Source organism: Apteryx mantelli, chromosome 16 (genome assembly GCF_036417845.1).
Source record: "Apteryx mantelli isolate bAptMan1 chromosome 16, bAptMan1.hap1, whole genome shotgun sequence".
NCBI lineage: Eukaryota > Metazoa > Chordata > Aves > Apterygiformes > Apterygidae > Apteryx > Apteryx mantelli.
In genome coordinates this window covers 9,043,796-9,060,124 of record NC_089993.1, presented here as the reverse complement: position 1 = coordinate 9,060,124, position 16,329 = coordinate 9,043,796, and positions in this window count along the sequence as shown.

Genomic DNA, 16,329 nt, shown 5'->3' with positions numbered 1-16,329 from the left:
TCAGAGGAGACAGCGTACTAAAGGGTGACTTTACAGTGATGGGACATTTAGCAGTGTTGTCAGCAGAAGCAGACAACAGGGGATAAGAAGATGGCTTGAGAGGGAAGGCACAAATGGGATCAAATCTCAGAAGTCTGTACCTTCTGTGTAGCTATAAAGCAACCCTTTAATTTGGTTGCAATGTTTCCAGGTTAAGTGAGAAGAGAGTGCAAGTTAACAGTGGACTGGTGGATGAATGTATTGCTGCTGTAAAGGGAGTCTCTGAATTCAGTTACCTTTTTCTTAGCCTGAAGGTTTTAGATAATTCCATTAAACCCCTTCCATCTTTCACTGGATTTAAACTGAAAAATAGGTTGCTTTACTATGTTGGTCTGATAGAAGTAACATTGGCATAGGACAGCCAGCAGGGCTGCATAAAGTCATGGGAGCATGGAGCAGCTCGCAGCGGTGTAGCGATCCCATGGAACTTGAAGGGCACTTTACACAGCATGAACGGGAACAGACAGGATACGGTAGACCCATTATTTCTTTTGGTAAATCTGCTCTAGTCACAACTCTTTTACATGTTGTGGAAAAAAATAAAAATATTAGCCATATTCAATTGCAGGTTTATCGTCTCAGAACATACATACATCTGGCGTGAAATCTTGGCTCCAGTTAAACTTTTCTGTAGCTAATATTTTTAAAGAAAAATAAGTACCATTTTAAAATTAAACCTAAGAGTTGCATCATGAAGATTTCTTACTCGATAGAGCCCCTGCTAACTCACAGATTGAGGCTGATGTGAAACCATATCTACGCTGTTCAGTTTTGATATTGAAAGTGGATACAGGAGTGTGTGCAGTTTCCTCCCCGCTTTCCTTCCAGCTCTGCAGAGCACTGACAAGTCTCCACTGTGCCCTTCACCCTGAAACTAACACCAACTGGGGGACAATTTCACTGAACCAAACTTTCCCCAACTCAGCTTCCCTAGGGCAGAAAGTAATTATTACTGGAATTTGAGTCAGACTGAACTTTCAGGCTGAGATTTCAGGTATTCTCTCTGGGATCAGAACAGCTTCTGGTTCCCAGACAGAGGACTGAAAAATGGACTGAAAACAGAAGTGAACATAAAATATTCTCCCAGTAAAGGTTACACCATAGTCTTGCCTAGGGCTTACTTATTTGGTAACATCTGGTGAAATAGTCTTGTTAGGTTGATTTCTTGACCTACTATTGTGCTGTCAGTGCTCAGGCAGCTTACAGAGGGACCTGGAGGTGGTATATGCTGTAGGCTTGACACTAAAGTAGGATAAATATGATCTCTAACATTATCACCAGGATAAATTTGGGAGATATATATGCCACATAGGGAGTGAGGCCACTTGCTACTTTCATAGCTCACTCCAGATGAGAACCAGGGGATCCCTCATGCTAGACCCTTCTGGCAGCTATTCTACACACACAAGCTGTTACAGAAGTAGTTTTGACAAATGCTTCAGAGATTATTTTTGGTTTTCTGTTCCCTTTAGATTCCCATTGACCCTCACAGGACAGGTTATTCACATTGGCTACTTTAGGCATCTGACCTAGGTGCAAATCAAAGGCTTTTGGAGACAGATGCCTAATTGCCAGGAGGCAATTAGACCTGCAAATTAGGTGCCTAAACTACATGGTGTGATGTAATAGCTGTAGTGCCCCATGGCTCTTCCTGGTTCCCACTGAGACCAGCTATCCAAAGTAAAATGAAGCGAGCCACAAAAGCTTTACAAACATGGCATAGCAATTGTCACCTGCTTAAAACAAACTCAAACCGATGTTCAGCACCTCGCACCTTTTCAGCCAAGGGATAGGAACTTCCCTCTTCAAATACAGGGATCTCTTCTATCTAGTCTTGCACAGCTACAGAATAATTACGCGATTAACAGAAAATCTGTCACAGTCCTGTGACCAAATGTACCCTGTGTGAGGTCCCATCTTGGGCAAAAGCAGGTCTTTTTGTCTTGGAAAAACAAGGAGATGGGAGAAACAGGAAGAATTCTGTTATTGGCGGAAGAGGAGGAAATACTTGTCTGTGTGAATGACTTGATAAACTGGCAGCCACTTGAAGCTCTTCCCAGGCAAGATAGCCAGATAGCAAGTCTGATATTCCAGAGCAAAAGCTACACTCTTTCAGTTTGCAGATCTGCAGCCTATCATATCTATATCACCTATAGGTACTTAGCATGTACCATATTTTTACAGTTATATGATAAGTAGATGGTGCCTTTTTTAAAAGTAGTAATTTCACTTCCAGTATTCTCAGCCAAACACATTTGGTAAAACTAAAGTCATTTCCATTTTCCTACAAGAGTTTCTGACTGTTTTAAATTTTTGCATCTCATCACGGTTGATGCGCAGAAAAAGCTAGTGACTAGCTGAGCAGCATACAGTATACAATCAGTCTGCTGTTCAGGTTAAGTTTGCTATAGTTTTCTTCTTTATGGACATTAATTACAAAGGTCCTGATGTACATGGCATTTACAACTAATATTGTTCTTATATTCTTTGCAATTATGCCGAAAGATCCCTCTTTCTAAGTTTCCATTCAGTAAAAAAAAAAAAGGCTACAATGATAGAAATCTTGGGTCTTATGGGGGTCCAGAAGGCAGAGCTATCTAAACTCTCTCAAGCCTCATGCACAAACTGTCTTACACCATTCAGTGTGCTGTTGCACACTGGGTTTGTACAAACTTCCAACAAGTGGATGGGTATACATCTGCTGCTCAAATTCATCAGCTCAAATTCATCAGCTCAGCACAAAAAACAGTTCAAGTCCTTTATGGAGTAGATAGCTGAAGCAGCAGGAGTGTGGCAGAAGGCTCAGTGGTGATGTGAACAGCAGTTCCTATACAGGCAAAGTGATCCCGGGGTTTCCCTGGCTTTCTCTCAAGCATAAGAAGCTGGACACATCAAGCATCTCGCAGGGTGGTGTGGATGATCTCAGCTGTCTTGTTTGTCTTCAGGGCAAGCCTGCTTGTCAGCATGGGAATCCAGGTCAGGCTGGCAATTAAGGGATGTTATTAAGGGGTGGCTTTTTCACAGGCTGCAGTGTCGTTTGTCTTTGGGAATTAAATGAGCAGAGCATGATAATAAAATATCTCACCTAATTTGTGTGTTGCCATTGTAATGGTTTCAAGCACTGGTTAGGCTTTAATCTCTTTGACTCTGCCAGGGACACAGTTTTGATGACTTTAAGCTTAATGCTGAGCACACTGGGAACACTTGATACCTTACGATATGCAGAGTAGAGCGAGGGGCCCACATGCCACTCTGGCCTTGACTTTTATGAAATACAAGCTATGTACATATTGGTCAGAGGGATTTTCTCTGGAGTGTAAATTCAAATAAAGGAGGTCAGGTTTTGTTTTAAAAGGAGAGAAAGAGAGAAAGAGGGTGAAAGAGCAGAAGGTCATAAAGGATGCTCCAGTTATCCACAAAAGTGCTTGGGATAGGAAAAGAAAACAGGAAAGAATAGAAAATTAGCTTTTGGATAAAGGCTGCTGAAATGAAGCTTAAGACTATGTCTAGAGGATTGGGACCCAATTTATACATTTTATATGTAATTTGTAACAAAAACAGCCTGAAAGCTTTGCATATTAAGTAATTTCTCAAACCAAAAAAGTAGCAACAATCCAGCAAATATACCACCTTGCTCTATTTAAAGCTAATAGCATAAATGTGTTCTAAATAATATGAATGCCTCATTAGACCATTTCTGAGGACAAAGGCCAAGAATCACATATGCCGTATTTAATATACTTTCCCTAGCATCACTGAAGCTCTGTTGAATTTAATGAGCCTTAGCCTGTCATTTCCCATATGCAGCTATTGAAGAACGTTGACGTATACCTGCCATGCATCTCACAGCCATGACTTCCCGTGGTAACAGCAGCAAGCAGCTTCACAAACTGCTTAAAATGTTCCTGACACCACTAATAACACTATGTGTTGTAGCAGATCAGAATACATCTTCCATTATAAGTATGCTCAAAATATCTCTTTGTAAGTAGCTTGAGTGAAGCACGGCAGAGAAAGACAGCTCAGACTGGCAGACAGAGCCCCATCCAAGGAATCAGGAATCCACAGTTTCCTTCTGGACTCTGCCAACAAATTGCTGTATACATCACACCACTTTACCGTGCAATCTCCTCACAACTTTTATTTCTATTATTTTTTTTTTTGATTGTTTTTTTACAGCGCATAACAAAATGTGGCTCTCATCTTTTTCTGGACCACTGGGCAACACTGCAATACAAATTCAGCATATCTACAGTGACGTGTCATTTCTTTAGCAGGGTTGTGGTAACAGAGTACTCAGGTAAGAGAGGTTTGGGTTTTCTTAATTCAGTATGGCCTATCTTCTTTCTAGTTCCCTAACAGCTGCTCTGCTGAAAACACAACAAACTCCTAAAGCACAGCTCTCTGACGGTAGGGTTAGATTCCCTTGATTCAAACTCCCAGTCACAGTGCCTTCATCTCCTTATCTGTGCAAGGGCACCAACTCTTGGAACTAAAAGTACAAAGGCCTTGGTGTCAAGAAGTACTTGCTGATTATTCTCTCATAGCTCTAAGTATTGTTTCATGTGCACTTTTAAAACAAATGCACCTAATGAGGAAGAAACTGTCCATGCGAACTCGGCAATCTCTATGGTTGTCTTTTTATTATACTTCGGAATCAACAAAACCACAGTAATCTTTCTTCCTGATAAGCGTAATTTATATACCGTACGCAAAATCATAGAAGCTCCTTGCCAAGATGAATACAATGAAAATTTCAATCACAAATACTGCAATAGTTTGTGACTTCCACACCCACATCAAAACACAGAAGTGAAGAGTATAGGTAAGTCCATGTCTGCGTATTGAGTATAAAGTAAGGACTCTACAGTCCAGGGCTGCCTTTCATAGCCATCCATATGATTTTCTCCTTGCTTTCCTACATATTTCATTTCCTTTTTAATTTCAATATAGCTTTTAAGAAGACTGTAATTTAAAGATATAGTAGATTTCACATCAGTCCAGAATGTTTTGGGACTGGAAGCCCAGACAGGTTTAAGCAGTGACATTTCTACTGGGGAAAAATACTCTCTTCTGACTCCTTGAAGTTTAAAACAGCACAGTTTATCTGCCAGACCTGAACTTCTGATCTAAGCAAAAGGAAAAGCTGACTGCTGCATACAGGCCTGCTACAGTTACACTATACACAACTGTTATTTGTTAATACTGTATACAAACACAGCTGAAGCCCAAAGGCCACTGTATGTAAATGTTAAACATGACCCATAGACACACTCCAAGCTGGTATATATAGGCTTTGAGTGAATTTCTAAGTGCGTGTGTAATTCCACTAGCTTGAATGCAGGCAGAACCAAAAATCAGTACAGGGTCAGCTTCAAGCAAATGCTGAGTTTAACTAATGGCCACAGGTCTTTGGGATTTCTTACAAGGGCTAATTCAATTTTCACTGAATGCAACAGAACCTGAACTGAGCTCAAAACTAACCTTGAGAGAAAATATTTTCTCTCTAACGGAAAATGTTGTGTGAAATCTGGGAAGGCTGTAGCATGATAGAGGAGGCTGGAAAGCATCCTGGAAGGCTGAGAAATTTTGGAAGGAAGTGATGCATTCAAGAGAGCCAGAGAAAATGTGAGCTGGGTTTTGAAAGGATTGCACAAAGGATCAACAGCTGCAAGGGCATACAGGTGCTTCTCACAGCTTCTCTTGCCAGTTGTAACCTCTATTATGAAAAAGAAGTCCTAAGTGAGAACAACTATACAGATAGTTTAAAGCTATTTACTTCAAAATTCAGCCACTTAAGAAAATCCAGCGTAGTCCTGAAACTGCTCAGTTCCCACTGACAACAGCGAAGGCCTGAGCTCTTACTGAGGACTAGGAGAAGCCAGTTAATTAATTGCCATGCAAATTATATTACTGGTGGTCCTAATTTTTTGAGCTTGAATTTATTGTAAGTCAGCTTTAACAGCCTCCAGCACTTGAGCTGAAATGAATACATTCTCTTTTATTCAATCTTAATCCACATTAAGTGCACAATTTTGCAATTAAGCTAATGTGCTGATTGTAGAGAAAAAAGGAGGTGGAAAAGACACCTATTAAACACTCTCATATGATAGCACCTTGCAAAATAAGCAAGAGCAAAGTATTTAAGAACCTCCCCCAGTCTGAGTCATAAAGTCTTCATGTAGCAGGCAGCTTATGAAGGTAGCTTGGCCTCACCAGCTATAAAATTTACAGAAATGGCTGAATTTTAAATACTGTCTATTGAGTTAGGTGATCATTTGTACCTTTGTATTAGGGCAGCTCTGGCCAAAGTGCAGCTCATGAAGTCCTGTAAAATAGCACCTTGCAAAATTCTTCCAGAATCTAGAGGTTTGACTTGTGAAGACCATGTGTCACCACAGCAACAAAGATTAAAGGAAAAGAAACTATCTAAGCATAAGGATAACTACACTCTACTCACTTTTACTACATGGGACCCAGACTTCTGGTTCTTAACAAGAGAGCAAAAGTGTGTTGAAGACACGTTCCCGTATCATTACTTCAGATTACACTTCTGGACCTACGAGTGTCTGGAGAAGATGACTTCACCTGGATTGGGCAGAGGTGATCAACCATTTACTATGCTGCGCCAAGTGGCACCAAAGCTTGTGAGCTTTGCATGATTACAGGCAAAACAAATTCCTTTCACATGTCTGTGCAAAAATATTCCATACTTAGTGTCAGGATTTATTTTTTCCTAACAAGTACCTCTAGAAAGAGAAAACTGACAAATCTGAATCATTCATTAGTTCAATTCTGGGTCATTCTTCAGCAAAAAAATCCATTTGAGTTAAATTCACAAGGTAAGAGAGAGAATTTTGGATGTTTTATGTTAGGAAAGCACGCTTGTCCTCTGAAAAATAAGTTTGTTTCCTGAACAGAGTACTTCTCTGAGCTGAGGGGAGCATTTTACCAATTGGTGGTCTTGGATAAAGAAAGTTTTTTTGTTATTGTTTTTTAAAATCTTTTGCAGATCTTGCTTTCACTTAGCTGCATAATGAGAAGCACAACTTATACAATATATCATCCTAGCTCAAAGGGCACTGGCATCCAAACAGAAGAAAAACAAATCCCTTCCTTTTAATTCCAGTCCATCCTGCTTCCCATGACTTCCTGTCCTCCAGTGCAGTTCAGTTCCTAGGAAGAGTTGCACAATGCAAATATACTGCTGCCTGTGCTAACAAAATAATTGACCTTGTCATGAAAAAGCTGGCATAAATATTATCTCCTCTTGGTAACTACTAAACACTCAAGTTGCATGTGGTAATGCTGTCTGCTATTAACAATTTAGAGCTACCCATGTCATTTTAAAGAGACATAACGCTCACAAAGCCAAACAGTGCAGCCAGTGGGCTAGTCCATGCAGGGTGTACAACAAACTACACTTCTCTTACTACATTGCAACTACACTGCAGTTACAGAACCTTTCTTGCAGTCACATTTCTCTAAATTTGCCATTCAAATACAATCCTGCAGGAAATTTTAAAGGCAGAGAAGGGGAAAAAAGCATCAGCAAACAATACTTATTACAATTACTGATGCGGGGGGAACAACCAGGTTGTCACTGAACTCAGTTTTTGCTTTACAGATCAGTTCAGGTTTTCTGCTCCAAATGATTCAATATTAAGAGGTTTGAGGAGGCTGAGCTAATCAATATTCTGAATCTGGTCAAATTTTATTAATTTTACTGTAAACTAAAATGAGAGAAATATCACCATATGATCAAGTTGGAGCTCAGACTTGCAAACCTTAGTCCTGCCTTGGAATTACTCCAGTCTGTGATCTCTGATTTGGCCACTTGAGAAAATGGAGCTGATGATAACCTAGGGCAAGTCCAAAAAAGGGAATTAAGCATCTGAAGACTTAGGTACATAGAGGAGGTGGAATAAGCATTTAACAGTGAATGACTAAACTCCAGAAATAATTCTGGAGCAATAACCAGCTCCTGGGATTTCTCAGGCTCAGGGAGCAGTTTAACCAGCAGGTTACAGACATGGTCCCTCTTCTGCTTGCCTCTTCCCATCCCAGGGAGGTGCGTTACTTTTTGTACAGCTCCCGCAGCATGACGGTGCCCTCTCCTCCCCTCCAGCAGCCTGCATAGTTCAGGGCCTTCACCTCAGATGTAGGCAGCAAGGACCTGAACCTCCTCCTGTCCCAGTACTGAATCTTTCTGGAAGGAAGTGCCCTAACCACCAGGCTATTGGGGGAGAAAAAAAAAGATTGCTGCTTGGCACATACAGGAGCTATCTCAGGACTGTCACGCTTGATTGTGAAACACTGTGAGAGGGCAAGGAGACCACCCATAAGCCTAAGACAACCATCTCCCAAGAGTCAATTTACAAAAAGGAGAATTTTTCAAGAACCAAATACTTTCGTGACTTTCTACTAACCTGTTTTACTTAAGTTGGCGGAGTTTTGCTACTGACTGTAGAGGCAGCAAAATCAGGACTAGACTGTGCATATATCAGGCTGACGCAACATAAATTCTTCCTCCTAGGACTAGTCAAGAGCCTTGATTTCAGCAGAAAGGCTTACTCACCATATAATGACCCATCAACTAATGCCACTGGCCTATACTAATCAGATATGACTGTAAAGTGCATCAGTAGCTCTAACAGTAACAGAAACAGGATGTTGGTAGTTGACAGGAAGTTCAGGTGTTAAGAGTATGAGAAATTAAAAACTGCTTCCTTGCTGAGTCTTGGGTTTGCACATAGACAGAAAGTGTATGACCTAATTAAGAGAAACAGAGTACAGATCAGGATATTAGTCTTCTATTTGTCACCTCATCAAAGTTAAATTTGAATTTGGATGTTCTTATGCTATAGCAGCTTGCCAGCATTCACATGCATAGCAGCTCCATTCTGCTTTTTGGAGCATGATATGTGTAACACTGAGGTTTCATTTCAGGATTTTGCTCTTTCCTTTGTTTTATTTTATGAATTCCAAAGGCCATAGTTAGCAGCTATAGTCATATCTGGCTCGGGATTTCCATAGTTGATTATTAAATCTCTCGGGAAGATGATTTGCCTGGAAATAATATCATTTGAATGATTTTCCGTTAGTATTAATGAGGGTTTTTTCTTCCTTTCTTCTGCTCCTCTATTTCACAGAAGCCTCTTACTCACATAATTGTAATCCTTTAATTTTCAATTCATATGTCCCTTCCCTAACACACAGGAACTTCAGATTTGCACGGTCATTTGGAGGGCTGCTCTGCAATATGATAAGGAAGATCTGTTGAGTCTCATGTGTTGAACATAAAGCCCATGTTCTTGACAGTTAGTTCCCTACAGAAATACTTCACATATTTATGCTGATCAGCACTGAGACTTTATTTCTGCTCTGTAGCCGAGGGATATACCCAGGGACAACTCTTTAGTCAAATGACTTGATTGGCCTTGGGCTGTGGATCCTGGAGACATGCTCCTCACAGTGGCGTAGCCTTTTCTGCCCCACTGTCCCACAGCAGCCTTGTGTCAAGGTCTCAATGATATAATTTGCTGGAAGGAACTCTTGATCCATGACAGGCCATTGCCCTCTCTTGTCCATGGAGGAAAAGAAAAGCAGTAAGACATTTGTGTATTACATTCTAGTACTCCTATAATCCTAAATAGCTGGGCGGGATTTTGACCAATACTCAGCTAACAATTGCTATGAAAAGGGGCTGTTTCCCCAGACTTTGCAGAGAACTTTCTACAGAGGCAACACAACAAAATCCTGTCTTAAATCCATTCTCTCTTCTTCTCTACTTTCCTCCTCCTCCCCACCACAATACACTCACAAAGTGTATCTGCACCAACACGCAGCCTGTGAGATGGGAGTCCCCTTTTAAAAAGTATCTGTTGGCTTCAAAAATCTTGTAAAATGGCTGCACTGGGAGCAGGCTGCAGGAAAGCAAGGTAGAAAAGAGGCAGAGGAAAGGCAGCATGACCAGGGCTGCAGCCTCTGGCTCCCTCACCCTCAGTGAGCCAGAGAATTGGTGAGCTGAAGGGGGCCATGCCCTGCCCTGCGAGGAAGGGAGCAGGGGACTTCCCCCTGCTCTGGAGGAGAGATCTACAAGGAAAATCTCATGGCATTTCCCTGTTTACTTGTCTCCTCCTGTGGGATTCCCAAAAATGTTGTTACAAATTGTGAAATCTGCCCTTTCCTTTCATAGGGGGAGGGGGCAAGTACAGACTTGCTGGAAGTGGATAACACGGCAAAGGACAAAACTGGACAGATTTCCTCACTCTGTGACTATACTGGCACCTGCAAGCAGTTATGTAGTGCAGGAGGAGCTGGGTCTGAGCCAAGCTACTCCAGCTCTCAGCAGGCATTAGTCACATCGGCTCAGCAATGGCCTGAACGCAGCCAACCAGCTACCGGTTGGCAAGCTTGAATGTGCCTGTCAGAGACCTGACTGCTGATAGCAGGAGTCCCAGGCACGCACATGGGCAGCCACCTAGGAAAGGCTGCCAAAGCCTAGGAGAAAGCAAAAGGAAGGAGTTGGGTGTGGTGTGGATAGGTGCACACAGACATGTGATGGGCTGATTATACTGCTTCTATCTGGGGAAGCAAAGGGAAGGTTTGAATGACAGACAAAACAGATTGTTGGAGCTGTTGGCAACGAATGGGGTAAGCATGTAGCTGTGGGAAACTGTGTATGTTCTCTCATTATTGTTGCTACATGGAATTTCCAATATTTTCTTTAAGATGGCAAGTGGCTATTGTGAAGTCCTTAGTTGGTAAGGCAAATACATTTACTCGTGGTGAGTGAGAAAGGGTCTCATTTCCTTCAAATGAGTTATAAGGTAATTGCTTTAAATCATTCCTACATGACAGGTCATGCTCCTCTTTCTACCTATACTAGGTATTCTTTCCATCTTCTTCCTAGAGTGCCATAAACAGTACAGTGCCTTCAGTATCCTTGTCTAACAAATATATTGCGCTGATTGGTTGATCTTCAAAACTGAACTTAATAAGCAGATAAAAGACAATCTCTGAAAAAGCAGACTGTCCTCCAGACTGTTTATGTAACCCCAAAACTTTAGTTTTAAAGGTAACTTGAGGGACTTAATCCAACTACCTTGTCCCCCAACAACATGGCCAGTATAACCTTTCTTTGAGTTGCTCTATATCAAAATGTGTCCTCTTAGCACATTGATCAAGCCTGGGAAGTAAAACCAGTCCCAACTGAAGTTTTGCAGTCCTGAAAGTGGAATTTTTTACAATAATTTTAGCTCCTTCCTGTGTTATTAAAACCTCTCATGATAGAAACAATGTAGGCAGTGTGTTTTTTAACAGCTGAGAGTCTGGCATCACAAACAGCTGAGACAATTCAACAACTTGCCCCACAACTTGGTCTTTCTCTTTCTCCATCCCTTGCTCTGGGGCTATGTAATCCCTCCTCATCCTTTGTGGTGGCTCTAGCACTCTTCGAGAGCCAAGTGAACGTGCTAATTTAGCAAAAAAAAAAAAAAAAAAAATTCCAATCTTGTTATATTAGAGAGTGGACCTGGCTAAAGGAAGTATCCAACAGATGTCAGAACCAGTGCAAAACTGGCAGGAGTATGTGGCTGGCATAGGTTCATATTTTTCAGATCTTAGGACCACCGGTTGTTCTGTTATTTATTTTAAACTACATCCTGTTGTAATTAAGAAACGCTCCTATGTATTACAGAAGGATGAGAGCTTCTGGATGTACCAATTCCTGTTTGTTTGCCAGGTCTGACAAATCAGTTATGCAGAATGTCAATAAAGACAAAAACTTCCTATCTAGACCAGAGCAGCAGGAAGAGTCACTGAATGGCTGTTGTAGGAGCCTGCTGTTGAGTTTGGCAGGATCATACAGGAAATAAAATCCTGAACTGAAAGTGTGTACCCAACAGCTGACAGAAATCATTCAGAGTCCATTATTAATGAGGCAGATAGGGTCCAAAAATCACAGATAGTGACTGAATTTCCTAATTTTGTCACAGAAAGGGAATGGCCCTACTGATATGAAAAGCCTGCTGAAAAAAAGAGTTGAGTCCAAAACTTTCTCTTTGTTAATGCTCCAGGATGGATAAGTCAAATTTAAATGCTAAATTTATATTTCATCAGAAAAAAAAACAGAACAAAACAGTTGTAATTAAGGCTGAATATTTATGGAGTAAGCTAAAAGACTGGTTGAGACAAAAATACCATGCCACTGACTAATCCAAGAGGATTTCAGATTTACAGTGAACTGCATTAGCAAACAATCCAGAATTAGGGCCTCAACCTTCCTCAGTCTTTTTTGGGCAAAATCCCCATTCAGGTTGCTGCAGAAAGTTGACAGTGATTGCAAAACAGAACTCAAAAGAGATCTCGAAAGGATTTCCATTTTTGCTAAAACATAAGAAATCCCTTTGGCACAAAAAGTAGTTAAGAGGTTGGAGAAAAAAAAAAACTTTTATTTGCCTAGATACATCTACAAATGTGAAACCACAAGCCTTCTATGTCAGGTCAGATTTACTATGTGATTTCATTGGTAGGGCCATCACTTTAAACTTTCCTCAGGGAAAAGGCTGCAGTTGAATAAGGGCCTGAGGATCTGATCCAAAGGCTGTTGTCAGCGAAGAAAATGTTCCCACTGCTCTGCATAGATTTAGATCTCAGAGCAGAAAGAAACAGCAGAACCTCTTCTGAGCGCATAAAGAATCAAAAACTTTTGGCCAACAGCAGACGCACGCAGAGACTACCACAAGGCTCATTATGGATCACTCGTACATATACTTCATCACTGGTTTAAAGCAGGCATGAGCCAATACGGAGTTCTTGGAAAAATGAGACAAAGAGGGAAGAAAGGAGGAAGAACACAGCAGTAACTTTTTTACTTACTGGAATCCCAAATCATCTTCACAGTAAATGCAGTTAGTTACTATAATTTAAGATGGTGATTGTTGTAATCTGCCTGTTGGTAATTCCTTGAATACACAAGCAGGCTTTAGGCCAGTATGTCCTTATTTTCTTGCACAGGAGCTGCTGAGTCCACTTCCTTTCATCTTGCTACAGGATACTTGTTTAATACCTGTTTAAAACTTTAGCTCTCTCATAATTTGTAAGCCTCAGACAACCTTGTGTTGTGCACAGAACATCTCGGAGACACGAGGGCAGCATCTGCAAGAGGAGCCCTTCCCTGTGGTAGTTAACATCTCACTGGGGGAAATTCTCTCCCAGGTAACAAAGAAGCAGGGAGACTCACAGGAAACAGCTAACAGATGCAAGACAGGGAATTATTTGTGCCCATACACTTGCAAAAAATGACAGCTCAATAAATCTGTAGTGGAAGCAAACAGTGACTTACAAATCTGATATGGAAAGGATACTACAATACAGCAGCAAAATGTTCCCAAAGATCCAGGCACTGTTCTGGATAAATGACCACTCAGCTAGTGAAAATATTTTAACTGGATTTGCACAGCTGTCGTCAAATACGTTCAAAAATGTTTGAAGAGAAACATGCAACATGGCACATGCATGTTGATGTCAGTCTTAGTGACACCCTCTCTGCGTACGTGAATTGTCCTGATACTATTGTAACAGCAAAGGTTGCTAAAATTGTTGTTTTTAGAACAGGTTTAGGAGGTCAGCTCAACAAAAGAGATGAACGCAACTTTCAGTAAAGCACCCATTTAGTAAGCTGAGCCTGGGATGTGTTGTGCTTTTGTAGTTCAAAGGGAGCGTGTCTCTGCGCGCATTTGGCTTTTAACACCATCCCTCCATGTGATTAAAGAAAGCCACAAGAAAGAGGTTTCTACATTATTATCTCTTCCTGGAAAACAAACCTGACTGTTTCCCCGAAGTTTGCTGGTACAGAATTATGCAGCTTTAAAGGCACCCAGACGTTTTGGCTGCCCATCCACTTGCCTTCCTTGCAGTCATCATTATTGCTGTTTTACTTTACCTGGAACTTAACAATCCCTAACTCCCTTTCCTCCTGGTTTTCAGTAACTCTTCAAAATGAAAATCAATAGCGTTCCTTTTACCCCAAGGTACAGCCTTTCAGATAATCATGTCATATTGTGCAGCTGTTGTTTGGAGTCTATGCAGCAGAAATAGCCCTTGGATGAAGAGTTTCCAGTAAAGCAGCCGCCTTTTTCTAGCATTTCACTGTTTACTTGTCACATTGGCTTAGATCAACATAGGGCTTTTATCAAGCGATTCAAGTCAGACGCTAGTGGCATGGCTAGGAAAACTCAGAAAGGTTTAAAAAAAAATTTTGCCTCATTAAATAAACGAAGATCTTCTGCATCACATGATTTCATTCCTGTCAAAGGACCATTGAATTAAAACAAAATCATCTCAGAACTCTCATTAGCAGTACTGCATGTGTAATTTCAGTTTCTGTTTTGCTATTGACAGGCTTGTAAATGGTTTATAGTAATCCTACTTCTTTTTTAAGAAACTTGTCATCGTGACAGATACAAGAGAGGCCTCAGGAAACCACCACCCTCGAAGTATTAGCTTTGTGAGGAAGAGTTGGCATTGCAAAATTTTGGACATAATTTAACAAATTTTCTCAGTAGATAGGGCTAGATCCTCACCTGATGAAGATTTAGTGCAACCTCACTGAATTAGCTGGAAGCGTGCTGGGCTGAGGGCTGGAGCTGGGCAGATTGGGGCCTGATCCTTATCTGGAGACACACGGCATGAACTCAAAGAACCAAGCACTGAAAGTGGGTGTGCTACGGCAGATAGTTTTCAGAATCCCATTTATCTGAGATATCAAATGACCTCAAACAGAACCTTGTCTTACGTTAGATTTACTGCAAAGAAGTTGACTTATGCATAAAACTTCTAAAAAGTTCACAGCATAAATGACACATGGGAAAGCTGAAAGTAGTGTATTCTTAGAAATAACAGTGACAGGGCTGGTGGAGAGGGGGAGGTGTGGGCAAACCAGCAGTGAGGTAAGCTCTTGTGTTTTTTTTTTTTTAGACAATTTAGCTTCTCTGCTTTTTGAAAAGTTATGTATGTATTTATATTTATACTACAAATAGGCTGATGGCTTTGTGGTGTGCTGCAATACCATAATACAAATGCAACTAACTACCCATCTGCTCTGTGCATATAAGACACGTACCTAAGATTATTGAAAACACCGGAAAACTCCCATTTTATTGGGTTCTGGATCAGATCCATCTCTTCATCAGAACTGTTTTTACTACAGTCTTTTTCAGCAGCCTTTAAATATTGCCATTAAAAAATCACCCTGGTAAATATTTCCTATTTCCCCACCATCAACAAACGTGGACTGTTTCCTTAAGTTTTACTTGCCTGACATGTCCTAGTCACAGAATGAACTATCAAGAGTAGAAATGGCAGTTGAAGATGGTAGTTTTAATCATATTAAAAGTTTAAAAGAGCCAAAGCTTTCCTGTAAGAGACTCATCTCTTAGTAAGAATTATTGAATGTTAACACTGTCCACAACATAGTCTCTGATTAAGCTATTTTGGGTAATCTTAAAAGATTTCTAACAGGAAATTGTTGTAACTTTACTCTCCTTTTCCCTCAGAGGCCTCTGCTGTTGTGTTAAGGAAACCCAGGTTTATAAGCAGAGCTAAAAAAAAATATAGCAAAAACAGTCAAAATTCTCAAGTGTGTAGTTTGTCCAAGAGGCTACATTTCATACTGACAGACACCACAAAATCTTCACCATCATTTCTAGGGGAAAGAATGCTCTCATTCAAAAACTGTACTGTAAAGAGTCTCAAATATATAAGGATGGTCCCAAACCCCAGGAAAACTTGTCCTTAGTGGGACATCTCAGAACCGTGCAGATTCACATAATATCAACAAAACCAAAGCCTGGGAAGTGGGTTGCAGATTTCAGACACAGCTTGCTCTCTCTGTCAGGTCTGCAGGACTGGTAGGTAAAGGAAAAAATATATATTGATCTTGGTCAGAGAACAGATATATAGGCTTTCTTTTCCCTCCAGAAGACAGTCACACTCTGTAGGAATGTGTAAACTACGTGGGCATGAGAGCTCTTCTGCAGCTCGGTGGTGATCACTTCATAACTCTCTTTATTACCTGTGTGAAGGACAGGTCAGCAGCCATGTCAGTCAGCTTGGATTTTAAGATTCCTTCCCCCAAACACCTGCCCTGGTGTCCTCCCTTTCCACAGAACTGTCTTCATCCCAATTCTTTCTGCTCCCAGCTCCTTCCTGGGCAAGCAGCTCCCCTCATCATGTTGGGACTGCTGCTGGGAGACACCATCTTTCAAGCAGCAGCAGCTACTACCA